The 16247-nt window shown below is 51.3% G+C and overlaps 1 protein-coding gene and 1 non-coding gene across 3 annotated transcripts in view; one reads left to right on the top strand and one right to left on the bottom strand.

The window, feature by feature from the left end:
* Positions 1-16247, top strand: part of NAV2 (neuron navigator 2) — a 740939-nt gene that overhangs the window by 235368 nt on the left and 489324 nt on the right. The window lies entirely within an intron of this gene.
* LOC123602822 lies at positions 225-359 on the bottom strand. The gene has a single exon (XR_006714589.1). It is a non-coding gene; the product is annotated as a small nucleolar RNA SNORA1 (small nucleolar RNA).

Raw genomic sequence — 16247 nt, forward strand, 5'->3', positions numbered from 1 at the left:
TCCGTGAGTTCGAGCCCCGTGTCAGGCTCTGGGCTGATGGCTCAGAGCCTGGAGCCTGTTTCCGATTCTGTGTCTCCCTCTCTCTCTGCCCCTCGCCGTTTATGCTCTGTCTCTCTCTGTCCCAAAAATAAATAAACGTTGAAAAAAAAAAAAAGTATTATGTCTTAATACGTTTCTAAGATGGAGGTCGTGTTGCTTTCAATTTCCCTTGTGATCTTAGCAAAAAAAATTGCAGGTCTCGCTGTCATGGTTGCAAGACATTTACTGAGATGGAAGCATGATCTGTGTCTCAGGTTAGCCCCATTAAGAATTTCTGGACACCGGGACCGACGGTGCCCATTCTCATGGGAAGTGAGGCTTCACCTCCTCAGTTTTTAAGACAAGTTATGTCGATGTGACTGTCTCCGCTGGCCGCGGTCGGCCCTGCCGTTGCCCTGAGTATGGTGCACCGGGGTTGACTCTTCCCCGCTAAGGGGCTGCGTCTTGTTCCTTCACCTCCAATCCCTGAGCACAAGTTCTGCGTGTAGCAGGCGCCCAATAAGTCAACACTGGGTCCATCGGATGGAGTTGAATCTGGACACCTCTATGAGGTCGACTCCAACCTGGGTTCAGCGATGACCCGGATAGCCTTGGATTCTGACCACACAGAAGTTATTGTCAGGGAAGGAAGATAAATAAGTACAAGTGTGATAGAGTTCCTAACTCACTGTTGAGACTTAAAACTCCAAAGCCCAGGATAACTGTTGTGGGGCCCTAGGACGCACAAGAGACAGAGGTTGCTGCGTGGGACCTCTGTTGTGGGCAACAGAGGTTGCTTCAGGATCTGCTAGGTCTGGGCCTTGGAATGACCCTGGAAAACTTTATCTTGAGGTCCTTAAATGGACCTCAAGGACCTCCCCGCTTCCTGGGAGCCCAGAACCCACTGTGCAGCTCAGCCTGACTGTTTCACCATAAACAGAAGGCTGGCCCTTGTTGTGTACTTTGTTTTAACTACACGTGCACTTTCCACGTTGCCTTTCAACTCGCCAGGCCTTTGCAGGTTACAGTGAAGGAGCCCAGTCCCCAGCCTGTCATCCAGAGCCCATCTTCACTGACTGCTCTCTGCTTTTCCTTCATCTGCTGTCGCTACCCTGGGTCGTTGCTGTTCTCCAAGCACTCCCACCACTTAACCATCAGGTTCTTTCTGTCTGAAATGCCTTTTCCTGTACCGCTATTCCCTTCCACGCCTACTTAACCCTACTCCTCTTTCTTTTAATGTTTTGTTTTGTTTTGTTTTGTTTTGTTTTGAGTGAGAGAGAGAGAGAGGGCATGAGTGGGGCAGGGGAAAAGAGAGAGAGGGAGACACAGAATCCAAAGCAGGCTCCAGTCTCTGAGCTGTCAGCACAGAGCCCGGCGCAGGGCTTGAACTCACAAACCGCGAGATCATGATCTGAGCTGCAGTCGGACGGTTAACCAACTGAGCCACCCAGGTGCCTCTCCTACTCATCTTTCAAAACAATCCCAAATGCCACCTTCTCCAGGAAGCCTTCCTAGATCTCCTCAGTTGAAATTCTATAGTGTATCTCCTGTCCTCCCACAGAACTTAGGTTCTGCTTGGGTTTGAGTTATATCTCTTACTTTGGTCACTATGTTATAAGCTTGACTAGAGCAAAGATTTTTACCTTAATGGTCTTTGTACCCACATATGTATGGGAAGTCTATGGATTTGGGCTTCGATTTCTCAGTCTTTCTGGGTATGTGAGCTTAGGCAAGTTATCTAATATACCTTAGTCTTAGCATTCCTGTCCAAAAAATAGTAAAAAAAAAAAAAAAACACAAAAAACAAAAAACCCTTTCTCATAAGCTTATTGTGAGCATTAAATGAAATGACTTCTATGGTGTAATAATGAAAATGACATAATAATCATGAGAGCTAATATTGATTAAGTACTCGCTTAGGCACTGATCTAAACTCTTTACCGTTCGTTTAAAACATGAATTTGCAGAAGCTGCAAAATAGTACAAAGAATTCCCTCACACCCTCCACCTGGTTTTCTCCAGTGGTTACATCTTACATAATTGTAGTACAGTATAAAAACTAGGAAACTGACATCCTTATGATGGCGTGTGAGTGTAGTTATACGTTGTTTTATCACTTGTGTAGATTTGTGGAACCACCACCGCAATGACGATGCAGATCTATTCTGTCTCGGCAAGGATCTCCCTTGTGCTACCCCTTTATAGGAATACTCATCCTTCTCCCTTCTTCCATCCCTAACTTCTGGCAACCATTCATATGTTCTCCATCTGCAGAATTTTGTCGCTGCAACAGTGTTATCTACATAGTACGTGACCTTGTAAAACTGGATTTTTTTCACTCAGCGTAATCTATCCAAGTTGTTCTGTGTACCAATAAATAGTTCATCCCTTTGTGGTTGCTGAGTAATATCCCAGGGTATGGATGTACCATAGTTTAACCATTAAAGGACTTCTGGGTTGTTTCTAGCTTGGGCTATTCCAGATAAAGCTGGGTGTATAGATTTTATTTGAACGTAAGTCTTCATTTCTCTGGGATGAATGCCCAGGAGTACAGTTGTTAGGTTATAGGACAAGGATATGTTTAGTTTTTTAAGAGTCACCTATTTCCCAGAGTGGCTGTACCATTTTACATTTCCTCCAGCAATGTATGAGTGACTCAGTTTTTTCACATCTTTCCCAGCATTTGGTGTTATCACTATTTTTTATTTTAGCTGTTCTAATACGTGTATGGTGGCATCTCATCAGGGACTTAGCTTTCATTTCCCCAATAGCTAGTGATGTTGCGTATCTTTTCAGGTGCTTATTTTCCACCTGTATATCCTCTTTGGTAAAATGGTTTTTCCTGTCATTTGCTCGTTTTCTAATTGAATTGCTTGGTTTTTTAGTGCGGAGTTTGGGGAGCCCTTCTATATGCTAGATATGGGTCCTTCGTTACATATGTGGTTTGCACCATTTGCTTGTGTAATCCTCATAACATTCCCATGAAGAGGACACGAAGATTGTTTCGATTTACTAGATGAGGCAGTCGAGGCGCCGAGCGGTTATCCTGACACCCAGCACACAGCAGACGTTTAGTGAATAATCACGGGGAGCTTTACACATATGGAGCTCAGACTAAGGCACACACAACTCATGGTGCTTTCGTGGAAATGGCGGGGCAGCTGGAGATAAGATAAGAAGATGCAGGTTGAAGCCGCAAATAGGGGACTTAATACCTGGCCGCAGGCCCATTTGACAGGCTGAGAAGTTGAGGTACAACAATTAAAATCGACTTCCGTCTGTCCAGAAGTCCCAGTAAGCCTGCGAAGACTGTTCCTTCTTTCCATCGACATCCTATCCCTCTCCTAAATTGCAAGTTTAATGGACAGCCGGCCAGTGTCCACATCAGGGTCTTGTTTCTAAGGGAGGGTATTTCTCCCATGCCTGCCCTTTCCAGGGTGCTGGGAGGCCGCCTGCTGTCATGGGAGGCACAGGGCCGGGAGTCAGAGTGCCTGGGGCTGGTCCCAGCCTGCTGGTGACTAGTGTGGAAACTGAGTGCTTTACTTTCCTGAACTTTCCATCTGCACATCTGTCAAATGGGAGAAACAACAGGCGCTAACTGGCAGGGCTCTCCCCTTTCTATGGGTTTCTGTGTAAGCTTTCTATGTAACCTTGACCCAAGAGCTTAAGATTTCTAAGCCTCGGTTTCCTTATCTGGAAAATGGGGACAATCACAGTTCCTACCTCAGAACATCTGGGCAAAGATTATATGAGACGATGCATATCAAATATTTACACAGATCCTATCTCAAGAGGAATATGCTTCATACAAACTAATACTTATTGAGCACTGACTTTGTGCCAGATCGGCTTGTCTTAAGTTGGGCTCATCCAAAATAAGATTAGGCACCAGAAAAGGGTATAGATGCAGGAAGTTTATTTGGGAGGGGATCCCAGGAAGCAGAGTGAGAGAGGGGCTAGGAGACGAGGAAGGGAGTGCTTCCCTGGGCCACTGGGGCTCAGCCCCACTGGGCACCCTCTGAGAGACTGGGGGGGGATACTCAGTCTTTTAATTTTTTTTTTAATGTTTATTTTTGAGAGAGAGAAAGAGAGAGAGAGAGAGAGAGAGAGTGTGTGGGAGGGGCAGAGAGAGAGAGAAGGAGACACAGGATCTGAAACAGGCTCCAGGCTCTGAGCTGTCAGCACAGAGCCCGACGCGGGGCTCAAACTCGGGAATGGCGAGATCATGACCTGAGCCGAAGTCGGACGTGGAACGAACCGAGCCACCCGGGTACCCCTGGGGGGGATATTCAGAATCCCTGCACTGAGGAGTCCTCATCGGCTGAGAGCTGCTCCTGGGGTATTAATTCCACCACACTGACACTTGCCTTGGGCTCGCGCTAAGTGTATCCCACAGCCAGAGAGCACCCTCAGGAGAGTGACTCAGGATGCTGTTGGCACATGCTGGGAAACTGGACTACCTCCAAGGGGACATGGGTGGTGTTGGTGGCCTCTGCTCCACTGCCTCAACCACTTAAAATGTTGATCCATTCAGGGCCGACAACAATTCTATGAAATGGGCACGATCTCTATCCCCATTACAACCCAGCTCCCAAACACGCTAAAGAAACGCAACCTTCCACAAGGCAATGCTAATCCTTGCTCTGTGCAGTGAGTGCACTCTAAGATTTTCTGGTCTTCTTGTTTGTTTGTTTGTTTGTTTGTTTAATCATGTTATTTTTAAAATGCTATTTGTCGGGGCGCCTGGATGGCTCACTCGGTTCCGTGTCGGACTCCTGACTTCGGCTCAGGTCAGGATGTCACAGGTTCGTGAGTTCGAGCCCCGCCTCTGGCTCTGCACTCAGCCTGCTTGGGATCCTCCCTCTCTCTCTATCCCTCACCTGTTCACACTCTGTCTCCCTCAAAATAAATAAACTTAAAACAGTCTTTTAAAATAATGAGGAAAACATTTTTAAAAATTTAAAAACTGCTATTTATTACCCACTAAACTGGTTTCATAATCCAGTAATGGGCTGCAATCCACGGTTTTGGAAAAAGCCGGTGCCCTAACATTCTGTTTACTAGGACAATGTTGATGGCAGTGATGATGTCATAGGCTGGCATCAGGCCCGGTGCCCAGAAGGTGCCCAGAGAATGTTGGTTTCCTTGCTTGCCTTCCTGGCAAACCAGAGCCTGTGAGCAGCTGCCTTCCAGGCTTGCAGACAGAGGCTTGGGCTGGCCCCGGCGTGTCTCCTGCTCTGACCCAGACTTGCCTCGGTGGGGTCTGCACAGCCCCCTCCCTGGAGATGGGCACCATCTTGGGCTGTGACCTTCAAGACACCAGCTCCCCAGAAGCCAGCCCCTCCTTGGGAGGCGAGGTTATGCCCTGTCCCCACGATGCTGTCACTTCCTTCCCCTGAGTCTTTCTGAGTGGAGATTGTTCCCCTAATCAGGATGGAGACGCAGCTCATTACAAGCTGGTGAGGCAACGGCTCTGTGCTCCCGGCCCGAGACAGGCTGTCTGGGAGCTTGGCCAGCTTCCCGCTGCCCCGAACACCAGGGCAGTGGCCTCAGAGCTGAGCCAGCCCTCTGGGTTTGTTTGCCCCCTTCCCAAGGGACAGAGGCAGACAGACACTCTACTGAGACCTCCATGGCTTCCACTACTGCACAAACTCTGCCATGGTCCGATGATGAGTTTGCTGCTTCTGAGAGCATCCGAACAGCTCCTGTAGTAACAGCTGGCATTTACTGGACACTTGTCGTGCACCGAGCACTGTGCCGAATGCTTTATATGCAGCATGCTGTGTAGTCATTATCGCAAACCCGCTAGATAGGCATGATTATCCCCACTTTGCGGATGTAGAAACTAAGGCATGGAATGTTTTGGTAACTCGACAAGCTCTCCAGTCGACTGGAAGGGGGCCACATCCAGCTGTCCCCACTGACGCCGCACCTGCCTCATATCGCCATGTTGCCTGTGAGAATGCGACCCAACGTTTCCCCGTCCTTCTGGGTTCCAACCTCGGCTTCCCTCTCTGTAGCGGCCAGGTGAGTTCCCACAGGTGACATCACCTCTCTGAGCCCGGTACCCTCATCTCTAAAGCAGTTCCTCATGGCACGTCCTTCCTAAGGTTGCTAGGAGGAATAAATGAAATCGTGTGTACACAGGCATCTCTTGGCCCTCGAGACAAGTTAGAGGTGCTCAGTGCATCTATTTATAAAAGAGCCAACTCAGCTCTTTTCCCACTGACTTGACAATAGCCTGCGGCCCTTTCCCAAAGGCATGATGTCACCATCCCCAGGGGGACGGCAGCCCATCTAGAAACCTCCATGTGCTTCTCAGCTTCTCCCGTTCAGGCCTTGCCTTGCTCCGCTGCCTGGCCGTACTGACTTCCCCGGCAGAAACCTCCAGAATGACTAAGATCTCTTGGAGGACTGTGCAGAAGCCGTTCGTTTTCTCTAACAACAGACCCCTCCGCCCGGGGAACCAGGGGGCTGGACTGGTGGCTGCAGAGCCTGGTGCTGAAATCCTCGTTAGCTGTGGTTTAATTACTGCCTGCAATATAGGTTTTTAATAACCGTGAGTCCCAATTAGTTGCTCGTTACTTCAGAAATAATTACCGATAGTGGCCCTTTGTCTTTGTTGTAATTCCCGCTTCATTCTCAAGCTGCAGGAATCTGAGTGAAAAACTTGGGGGTTCCGGGGGTGCGCGAGGAATGTTTGCACAGAACCGTCGGTGTGGCTAGGGTGCATGCACCTGTCTGACAGGGCCATCCCTGACCCCTGAAGACACCTCTGGAGTCAGGGAAAAGCCCGGGGCCTTTATCGTGAGCAAAGGATGGAGGTGGGGTTCTGCTGTCGAGGGCAAGTGGGTCTGAGACATGCCGCCCTCCTCGCAGAGAGACCACAGAGCTGCCGGCTTCCGGTTGTGAACCGTGCCTGTGCCCTGCCCCTCCGCGGCCCCGGGGGGCCGGCCTCCGGTCACTAACCACAGCAGCGACAGGCACAGCCGGATGGCAGAGCTGCTTTCCAGTGCACGCAGGGGCTGTGCCCGTTCCTTTGCGGGGACAGAGCCCCGGTCTCAGCCACGCTTCTGGTCTGTCATCTATCTGGGCCTTTCTACCACACCGAGGTGAACTTGGGAATGCCGGGGGGACCTCAGAGCTCTCACTGCACCTGTGGCACGCACAGCCATCAGCCACCCGTGCTCCCTCACAGCTGTGCACAGGTAAGGCCATCGTGGCTTTGTTCTAGGCACGACGGTCTCCTGGCTTCCGGGAATCCTTCTTTGGTCTGACCCGCTTTCGTGCTGCTTTGCCTTTTCAACTTTTGGTCTGTTGCACTTGTGAGGACGTTGTAGTGCCGGGGAGCTATTGTCTACTGAAGCCGTGTGGTAACTACAGGTAACGCATCGGGTGCTCAGGATACGCCAGCTCCTTTTCCAGGTGCGCTAGACATACTGACTCATTCAATCCTCGCAGACAACTCTCTGAAGTGGGTACGTTTATTATCATCAGCTCCGATTTGCGGATGGGGAAACTAAAGCACACAGAAAGGTCAAGCATTTGCCCAAGGTCACCCAGCACATCAGTGGCATAGCTGGGGGATCCCTTCACAGGAGGTTTGGCTCCATAGCCAAGCTTTTGCCCAGTAGGTCATCCTTCCTCTTACTGGAAGAGCCTGAACCCCTGGAACTGGGGGCATTGCAATGCAAATACCCCCCACCCCCCATATTTTCTTTAGTCAGTTCTGAATAATACATTCAGATATACTCTATAAATATTAATATGAATAATGTATAATATATTCTTTCATGGCCAGGGTTTTTTTTTTTTTTTTTTCTTTTTTAAAAAATTCTTGTGTTGCTTTTTCACTCCGACTGCGTTCCCTGAAAGCTTCTCCCCATGTGGCCCTTCCAGGGCACTTCCAGCCAGATGACCTCCATTTCCAGTGTTTCTACAGCTTTATTCGTCACGAATAAAATGGGCAGGGAACCTTTGGGACTCAGCCCCGGGACTGTGACTTCAGTGGCCCTCGTTCTGAGGTGACACGGTCCCCCTTCCCCATCATTCTGGCCAGCTCTCAGCCCTTTTCAATGTGTCCTGTCCCCGTTCCCTCATGACCATCTTGTCAGGGGAAGAAGCCACGTTGCTGAGCCAGTGATTTTCTTTTTTCCATCATGTTCTTTGGTCTCCTTCCTCCTGAGCATCCTTTTCAATGAAATTGCAAACCGTTTGTCTGGAGGAACCTGCTGAAAATTCATCCTGTCTCTTGCTTTTTCTTCTTGCCTCCCGTTCATTGAATCGTTGAGCCCACATCACAGTGCTGTCTTACGGTTCATAAGCTGGGCTCTTCTGTGTTTGGAAGTTCGTTTGGAAAACGGTGTCCAAGAGGCCGAAATGCTCCACTTCATCCCCGACACAAAGGGGCCGTTTGAAGGTGCAAAGGGCCCAGGATTAAGTAAGTAAGCAAACAAGCATGGCCTTTGAGTAGAGGAGTATGGGTGGGTGGGGAGAAAAGAAAATGGCCTCATGAAACCGTACCTCAGTTTATTTAGACCAGAGGGGCTCATTTGTGCGTGTGCTACACTCATGTCCTAGAGCTTCAAGGAATGCCCCTGTATGCTACTCCGTAGGCACCGGGGATCTTGCCAGAATCCCAATGGCCAGCCTTTTTGAAGTGTCGAGTGAAATGTGGGCTGAGGGGCTGTTCTGCTTGAGAATCGGTGTGAGTTTCCCCTTCTGTCCGAGGGCTTATCTGTGCCTCTCCTCTCTCTAGCTCTTCCCCTGACAGCATCCAGAAAAATCGCAAGCCTCAACAGGTGATATCTCTTCTTTTCCTCTCTCTCCAAACTGATCCTCATCGTGTCTTAGCTTCGTCCTCCAAACAGACCCCGAGGGAGGGACGGCCATGCAAGTCGTTGATTTGGGAAGTGATCCCATGGGCTATTTATTCACTGATTCACATGCCTCAGGACGCTCCTGGGGTGTGAGCACCCCAGCGCTACCGGCCTGCCCTGTTCGATGGTCCAGCATCCCCTCAGAAAGAGAGAGAGAGAGAGAGAGAGAGAGAGAGCGCCTCCATGCAGAGGGGCACTGTTACCATTGTGAGTGACCGCTAGGCTAGGCCAACAGCGATGCCTAGATGTCAACAGCATCTGCTACAGCAGCCAGATGGTCTAACACCACCACGAGTGTGGAACAAAACAATAACCATGGCCAGTATTTACCTCTAACCGCTAACCAGCTATGTGTATATTAACCTTACCGGCCCCCAAAACCTCGGAGATAGGACTGCTGTCATGGATTCTAGAACCAGAATAAATAAGTAGGTTCAAATGTCATCTTTTCGGCTGAGCGGCTGGTTGTGTGACTCAGGCAAGTTACCTAGCCTCTTTAAGCCTCAGTTTCCACACCTGCAAAATGGGGATAACTATAGTACTTATTTCAGAGGGTTGTGTTGATGCTCAAAATCGCTGACACATATACAAGCACTTGCAACAGGGGCGCCTGGGTGGCTCAGTCTGTTAAGCGTCGGACTTCAGCTCAGGCCATGATCTCGCGGTCCGTGAGTTCGAGCCCCGCGTCGGGCTCTGTGCTGGCAGCTCAGAGCCTGGAGCCTGCTTCGGATTCTGTGTCTCCCCCTCTCTCTGCTCCTCCCTGGCTCGCACTCTGTCTCTGTCTCTCAAAAATGAATAAACGTCTTAAAAAGTTAAAAAAATAAATAAAGGCACTTCCAACAGTAGCTGGCATACGTTAAGTGTTGAATAAACCCTAACCATTGGTGTCATTCTACAGACAAGGACTTTGAAGCTCAAGGAGGTTATTATGAGCTGAAGGTTGTGTAGCCATCAAATGGTGGATTCAAGGCCTTAACTCGGGCCTTCTGCAGCAACAGTCACCACTTGCCTACTCTGCCACATGATCTTGTAATCATTTATGTGTGAGGAAGCACTTTATAAACTGTAAAGTGCTCCCTAAATGCTTTGGTTATGTGCTGACTCTGTCTCAGTCCTTGTAACAGCAGATACAGTCTTGTTCGCTCAAGAGCTCTAGTCTGGTTTTTGAACTCTGCTATCTGTCATCGCTCCACAGCTGGCACTGGGCGCAGAGCCTGGCTGGACGTCAGCTAAGCGGATGAGTTGCCAGAGGCCCCGGGACAGGCCCCGCTCACACCTCCCGTCAGAGCTCCCACCTTGGAACTTCTGTCCGAGTCAGGCCCTCCCCACCACTTGCCCCCGATGCTATCTCTGTCCCACTCCGCACTGTCTTCTGCCTGCTCCAGGGATCGCCGTCACCCACGCCACGGCCTCCGCAGTGTGGCGTCTCCTTCCCCTTGCCTCCCCCAGCAGTCCCCCCCCCGACCACCGCCCCCCACCCCCCGGGCTCAGAGCATCCCTCTACTTGCTCCAACCCCCACCCCGACGTGTGCTCCATCACAAGCTCCTCACGAGCTGCTCTCTCCCCACCCTGACCCCAAGTTCAAGGGCAGAGATGGGTGGCATTCATTCCTTTCCTCATCTGTTTGTCCACTGTGGTTCCAGCCACCGTATCCGTTTGGGTAATTGACTAGGAAATGGGGACCCACGCATGGAGATCATTGCATGACCAGAGGAGCTCAGTCTACAGGGAGACTGGCATGCGAACACCACTGGCGATGACAACGAATCTTGGTGGGGACCCAGAGCTGAAGGCGCCCCAAATCTCGGGCCTTCTGTCTCCACGAAGTGGAGTCAAGGAAGCCCTTACAGAGGTGACACTGGAGCTCGGCCATTAGATCAGGATTGATTTGGTTGGAAGGAAAAGCAGTTTTCTCAAGGAAAAGCCAGGTCGAGGGAAAGTGGGGTGGGGAGGCGGATAACAGAGAAGTACAAGGGAGCCTTTGGAAAGCAATGAGCAGGACCTTCCCTCTGGGAGCCAGAGAGTCGTCATGGCCCCTGGTCTCCTTTGTCACTGGTGTCCATCCTGCACATCTCTGCTCAGCTCCCTTTCCCTGTACGACCCCATGTGTCCCAGCTCTGAGCCTGGATGACCTTCCTCCATCAGCGCCCGCCCTGTGGCCTCACCATACAGTTCCCAAGGCCCGTGCCGCTGTCCGGCCCAGCCTGGGCCGCCTGTCTATCCTTGGTCGAATCAGCTTTGGCCAGGGAAGCAGGGGCATCTAAGTACAGAAAGGTCACCTCAGACCCAGCACGGCTGGGAGCCCAGGGCTGCATCTGTACAACAGTTTTGAAGGGGAGCGTGCGAATTTCCTGTGGCTGTTGTAACAAATAACCACAAACTTGGTGCCTTAAAATGACAGGAGTTTATGCCCTCACCGTTCTGGAGGCCAGAAGTCCAAAATCAAGGTGCTGGCAGGTGTCTGGGACGTGTCTGTTCCATGCCTCTTCCAGCTTCCGGTGGCTCTGGTGTTTCTTGGCTTGGGGCCACAGCACTCCAGTCGCTGCCTCTGTCTTCACATCGTCTTGTCCTCCGTGTCTTCTCTCCATCTCGTGTCTCACAAGGACGGCTTGTGATTGGATGCAGACCTCACCCTAATCCGTGATGATCTCATCTTGAGATCCTTAACTTAATTACATTTGCACAGACCCTTTTTCCATATAGAGGTCACCGACACAGGTTCTGGATGGACATATCATTTTGGGGGGGGGGCACCATTCAACCCCCTCTAGTGAGTCTGACAGATGGACCAAGCTGAAGGAACAGTGTGAGCAAAAGATCACCGTGACTCAGGGGACAATGACACACTACTGCTCCAGCCAGGCTCTGCGCCCAGTGCCAGCTGTGGAGCGATGACAGATAGCAGAGTTCAAAAACCAGGAGAACAGGGTTTGCTGACGGCAATAGAGGGATCTGAGGCTGGGTGGGACCAGACCCCAAGAGAGCTTCTATATGATACAGTAGCTTTGCCCTGTGGGCAGCAAGGGGCCACAGGTGGTTCTTAAGCAATGAAGGAGCATCATGTGATCTGTGTTGTAGGCCAATGAAATTGGGCACAGCCTGGAGCTGTCTTAGAGGGGGATGGGAATGGAGGGAGAGAGTTGTTCAATAAATGGTTACAAAGCACCTACTATGTGCCTGGCATGTTTCTGCAGACTTAGAATAAAGCACTGGGGAAAAGCAACGAAGCCACTGCTATATTAGGGCTTAAAATAGAGGAAGGAGAGGGGGAACAAACCCACAAAACCCCCAGATTTATAATATTAACCAGCAATAAGCTAAAAAGGAAAATAAAGCAGAGTAATGGGCATAGCACATGATGAAAGGTTTTTCTTTTTTTCTTTTTATTTGGGCAGGGGGGAGTATTTATTTATTTTGAGAGAGAGAGAGAGAAGAGAGAGAGGGAGAATCCCAAGCAGGCTCCTCACTGTCAACATGGAGCCTCACGCAGGAACTCAAACTGACAAACCGTGAGATCATGACCTGAGCCTAAATCAAGAGTCGGACGCGTAACCGACTGAGCCACCCAGGCGCTGCTGAGGAAAGGTTTTTATACAGGAGGTTCGAGGAAGACCTCTCTGATGAGGTGACGTGTGGGCAGAACCTGACGGAAGCGAAGGAGGAGCCCTAAGGTTTCTGAGGGAACGGTGTTTTAGGCAGAGGGAATAGAAAGTGCAAATGCCCGAGGCAGGAGCATTCTTGGCAGGTTTAAGGAGCAGGAAGGAAGAGAGTGTGGCTGGGGAAAGTGAGCAAGGGGAAGAGAAGGAGGTGGTAGCATCCCAGAGGAGGGGGGTCTGGGTCACGTAGGACCTTCTAGGCCCTAGTGAAAACTTGGCTTTTTTAAAGGATTACTCTGGAGGCTGTGTGGAGGAGAGATTGGGGGCCAGGAGGAGAGAGTAGCATAGGCTACAGCAGTAGTGTATACGAAAGGTGACACTTAGCTTGGAGTGTGGTGTCGGTCGGGGGCTGAACCCACCGGAGTCTGAATGTAAGTGTGCAATTGACAAAATTTGCAGGTGGATTGCCTGTGGGGTATGAGAGAGAAAGGAGAGGGGAAAAAAAATGACTCCAAGCCTTGGGACCTGAGCCACAGGAAGGATGCGGTTGTCGTACTGAGATGGGGGACCAAGGAAGGACTGGGGTGTCCCAGGTGGGATCAAGAGGTTGTTGCTGGTGGTTTGGGACATACTAAGTTATTGAACCTTGCTTCATGCCGAGCCATGTTCTAGATGCCTCACGGGTATTAACTCCTCTGAAACTCACAGCAGCCCCGTGAGATGCATATGGTGGTGCCCCATTGACTGGTGACGAAACTAAGGCACTGAGAACTTAGTTACCTTCCCTGCGGTCTCCCGGTGAGGGAGCTCAGGTAGGTTCCCGATCACGACATAGGACGGCCACTGGACTTTTGGAGAGGTCGAGGGGAGGAGGCAGGGCAAGGGGTATTTGGGAGAAAAATGCCCAGAGGAGATGCTGATGGGCCCCCACCCAGCCTCCTCTCGGCTCCTATTCTCATCTAGATCTTTGCGCTTGGGGAGAAACTCCTGGCCCTCCAGCCCAGCCTCAGCTAAGATTCTCTCACAAGGGGGGTAAGGTCGCGCTCCTCTATGCTGATTTTAAGTGGATTTGCCATCATTCCCTCTTGGTCTGTTTGTGAGATGCTGGCTTTGTTTCTATCTACTTAAAAAAAAAAATACACCGTGGCGGGCGGGGGGCGGGGGAGAGGGGGGCGGGGAAATGACTCAGTGGAAACGTTGAAATTTCCGGGTCCAAAACCATTTATAAATATTATTCCTAAAAAATGAAAAAAAAAATCATGAAAAGTGGCCTAGGCTGTGTCTAGCCCAGAAGGCCTGAAGAGGGGGAGGCCGGGAGAGCAGAGAGGAGGGAGGAGGGCCCACGCCCGGCCTCGCAGACAGCCTTCCTGGCAACGCTGCCTCCTTGGCTTGATTTGTTTGGGAAGGATTCATTCTGGAGGCTGCCTTTTTCTGAGAGCTTCTACCGAGGACCCTGAAAAATGGGTCATTTCTTTTGTTAGCTTCGACAGGTTTCAGATTCAAGGCCCCCAGGCCCAGGCTGTGCTGTGTCCCCAGGACGCCCGGGTAGGGTGCCGTCCCCTGCAACCTGCCGCTGCTCTTGGAGGCTGTGAGGGAGGAGAGAGCAGGCCAATAATTCCAGGAAGTCGGGGTCTGTGGAATCACACCAGTTCAGACCAAAGCAAAAGATTGATGGGAATTAGCAAGAGGTCTGCATTCAGGACTGGTTTTGAATTCTATAATTGTGTCTGTTTGAGCTCCGTGTAAGGGCTCATAATCGCTCAGAGGCAGTTCAGCAGAGAGGCAGGAGGGGGGTGGCTAGCTTTACTGAAGAGTTGGGGCTAATTTGTGGCTGGCTTCTTGGTAGCACAAGCCAAGCTCCTTTGTTTGCCTGCCCAAGATCCCGCATGGGCTTATTTGCTTTTTATTTCCAAATGTATTGGCTATTGGAGACCGTTATGGGCCAAGCAGTTCACTGGATGCTTTCACAATTGTTGCTTTATTTAGTCCTTATTCTAATCCTGACGTCTAAATGTTTAGTACTCACTTATCGAGAGGAAACTGAGGCTCAGGGAGTCAGCCTGCCCCAGGTGTCACAGCCGATGAGGGTCAGAGCCCCAGCCCTGTGTCCAGAGCTCCCCTGTGACTCCACCCTCGCGCCTCTCTCTTTTCCACCTGCCTCTCTCTTATCTGCCTGCCCCCACCCCCAGCTGCTACAGCTAGGCTATGCTGGGTCCTAGCCCTGCGTCTCTACCTGGTGAGCGTCAAATCCACATCCAAATCCCTGAGCCCTGCCCTAGCCCTGCTCCTTCTCCAGAATGGCACTCTGGGGAGCCCCAGAGGCCGGAAGAAGTGAGAGCGCCCTTAATTACCTGTGCTGAGAGGCGTGGCGCCCAGAACACTGTGGAAGTCAAGAGAAAGGCCCCCTGCCAGCCCTTGCCTTGTTTACCCTGATGCTTTCTCAGGCCAAGTGCGGTCCGCAAGGTGGGCCAGCAGCACGGCCCCGCCTGAGGTCTCCTCGAAATGCAGAGTCAGGCCCTGCATCTTAGGTCTGCATCTTAGCAAGGCTGCACGTGATTCAGGGCCCACACCCTGAAGCTGGAGGGGCGCTACTCTGGCTGGGGTACTCCCTCCACACCCACGGCCCAGGGCCCGAGCCAGGGAAGGGAGCAGGGGTTTGCCCACAGCTGGGCTCTGTTCCTCTCCTCGCTGGTTAGAGACCCTCTCTTGTTTCGTATCCTCGGGGGTCTGGTGAGGGCACAGTGGGGAAGTGACCCCAGCTTCACAGTTAGCCTTTCAGCTTCTGCTCAGATGGGCCCCTGGGGGTGAGCGTGACCCCTCCCCCCATCCTGACTTCTTTCCCAGATCTCCCCTCTTGTCTGCCCTTGGAGCTGGGAACCCTCTGGGCCCAGGGCAGAAACAGGATGATTCCTTCTTAGCCTTCCTGTCTCCGCTCAGCACAGGGACCAGTTCTGCAAGGCAGCCCCCGCCTTGGTGAGCAGGGAGGCACTGCCTTTGCAGGCAGAGCTGGGGCACCTGTCATTTGAGGTGGCGGCCAGCGGATGGCCGGTCCTGCATTTAAACGTGCCCGGCTGCTACTTGAGCCCATCCTGAAGGCTTCCTGCCCCATCAGCAGATTGAACTTCTTGCTGCAGAGGTGGGAGTAAGTGGCCGCTTCTCCTTGCAGACTGACTGCTCCACTCCCAGCTCAGCTCTTCCCCCTACAAGCCTCAGAGCCTCTGATGGATGGGTCTAGCCAGCCTGAGAACACTGCTGGGGGGGGACAAGAAGGAAAACAGGTCCATTGAGCAGGACCGCAAGATGGGAAGCTCAGATTACAGGCGTCTAATCACAGCATGGAAGAGAGGCTTCACGCCCAGAGGGAACCCAGGAAAAAAATATTTCATGCCTTTTGGAAACCTTTCCGCAGAGATTCCTCCAACGAGATAACTGCCCCCCAGAACCCTAGTGTTATTTCTTTACCATCCTTCATTTTGACACCAGATCAGGGGCTAGGTGCAAGAACTACCATGGGTCGAGAGCGATTTCTCTCGGGGGCGCCGTGCTATGCACAGAAGCGCAGTATCTCACTGGGTACCCAGAACCACCCTATTCTCCCGTTTCACACATGAGGAAAAGAACAGTAACAAACCCAGGGACCACAGCCGGTAGGAACCAGCATTCAAATCCAGCTTTCGGCACTTTTGCATCACCGTGTTCTATGCCGTTCTACATCCCAACAGAGCATGTGGGCCGGTTTAGGACTTTTCAGAG

The sequence above is a fragment of the Leopardus geoffroyi genome, chromosome D1, assembly GCF_018350155.1.
Source record: "Leopardus geoffroyi isolate Oge1 chromosome D1, O.geoffroyi_Oge1_pat1.0, whole genome shotgun sequence".
In the NCBI taxonomy this organism is placed as follows: domain Eukaryota; kingdom Metazoa; phylum Chordata; class Mammalia; order Carnivora; family Felidae; genus Leopardus; species Leopardus geoffroyi.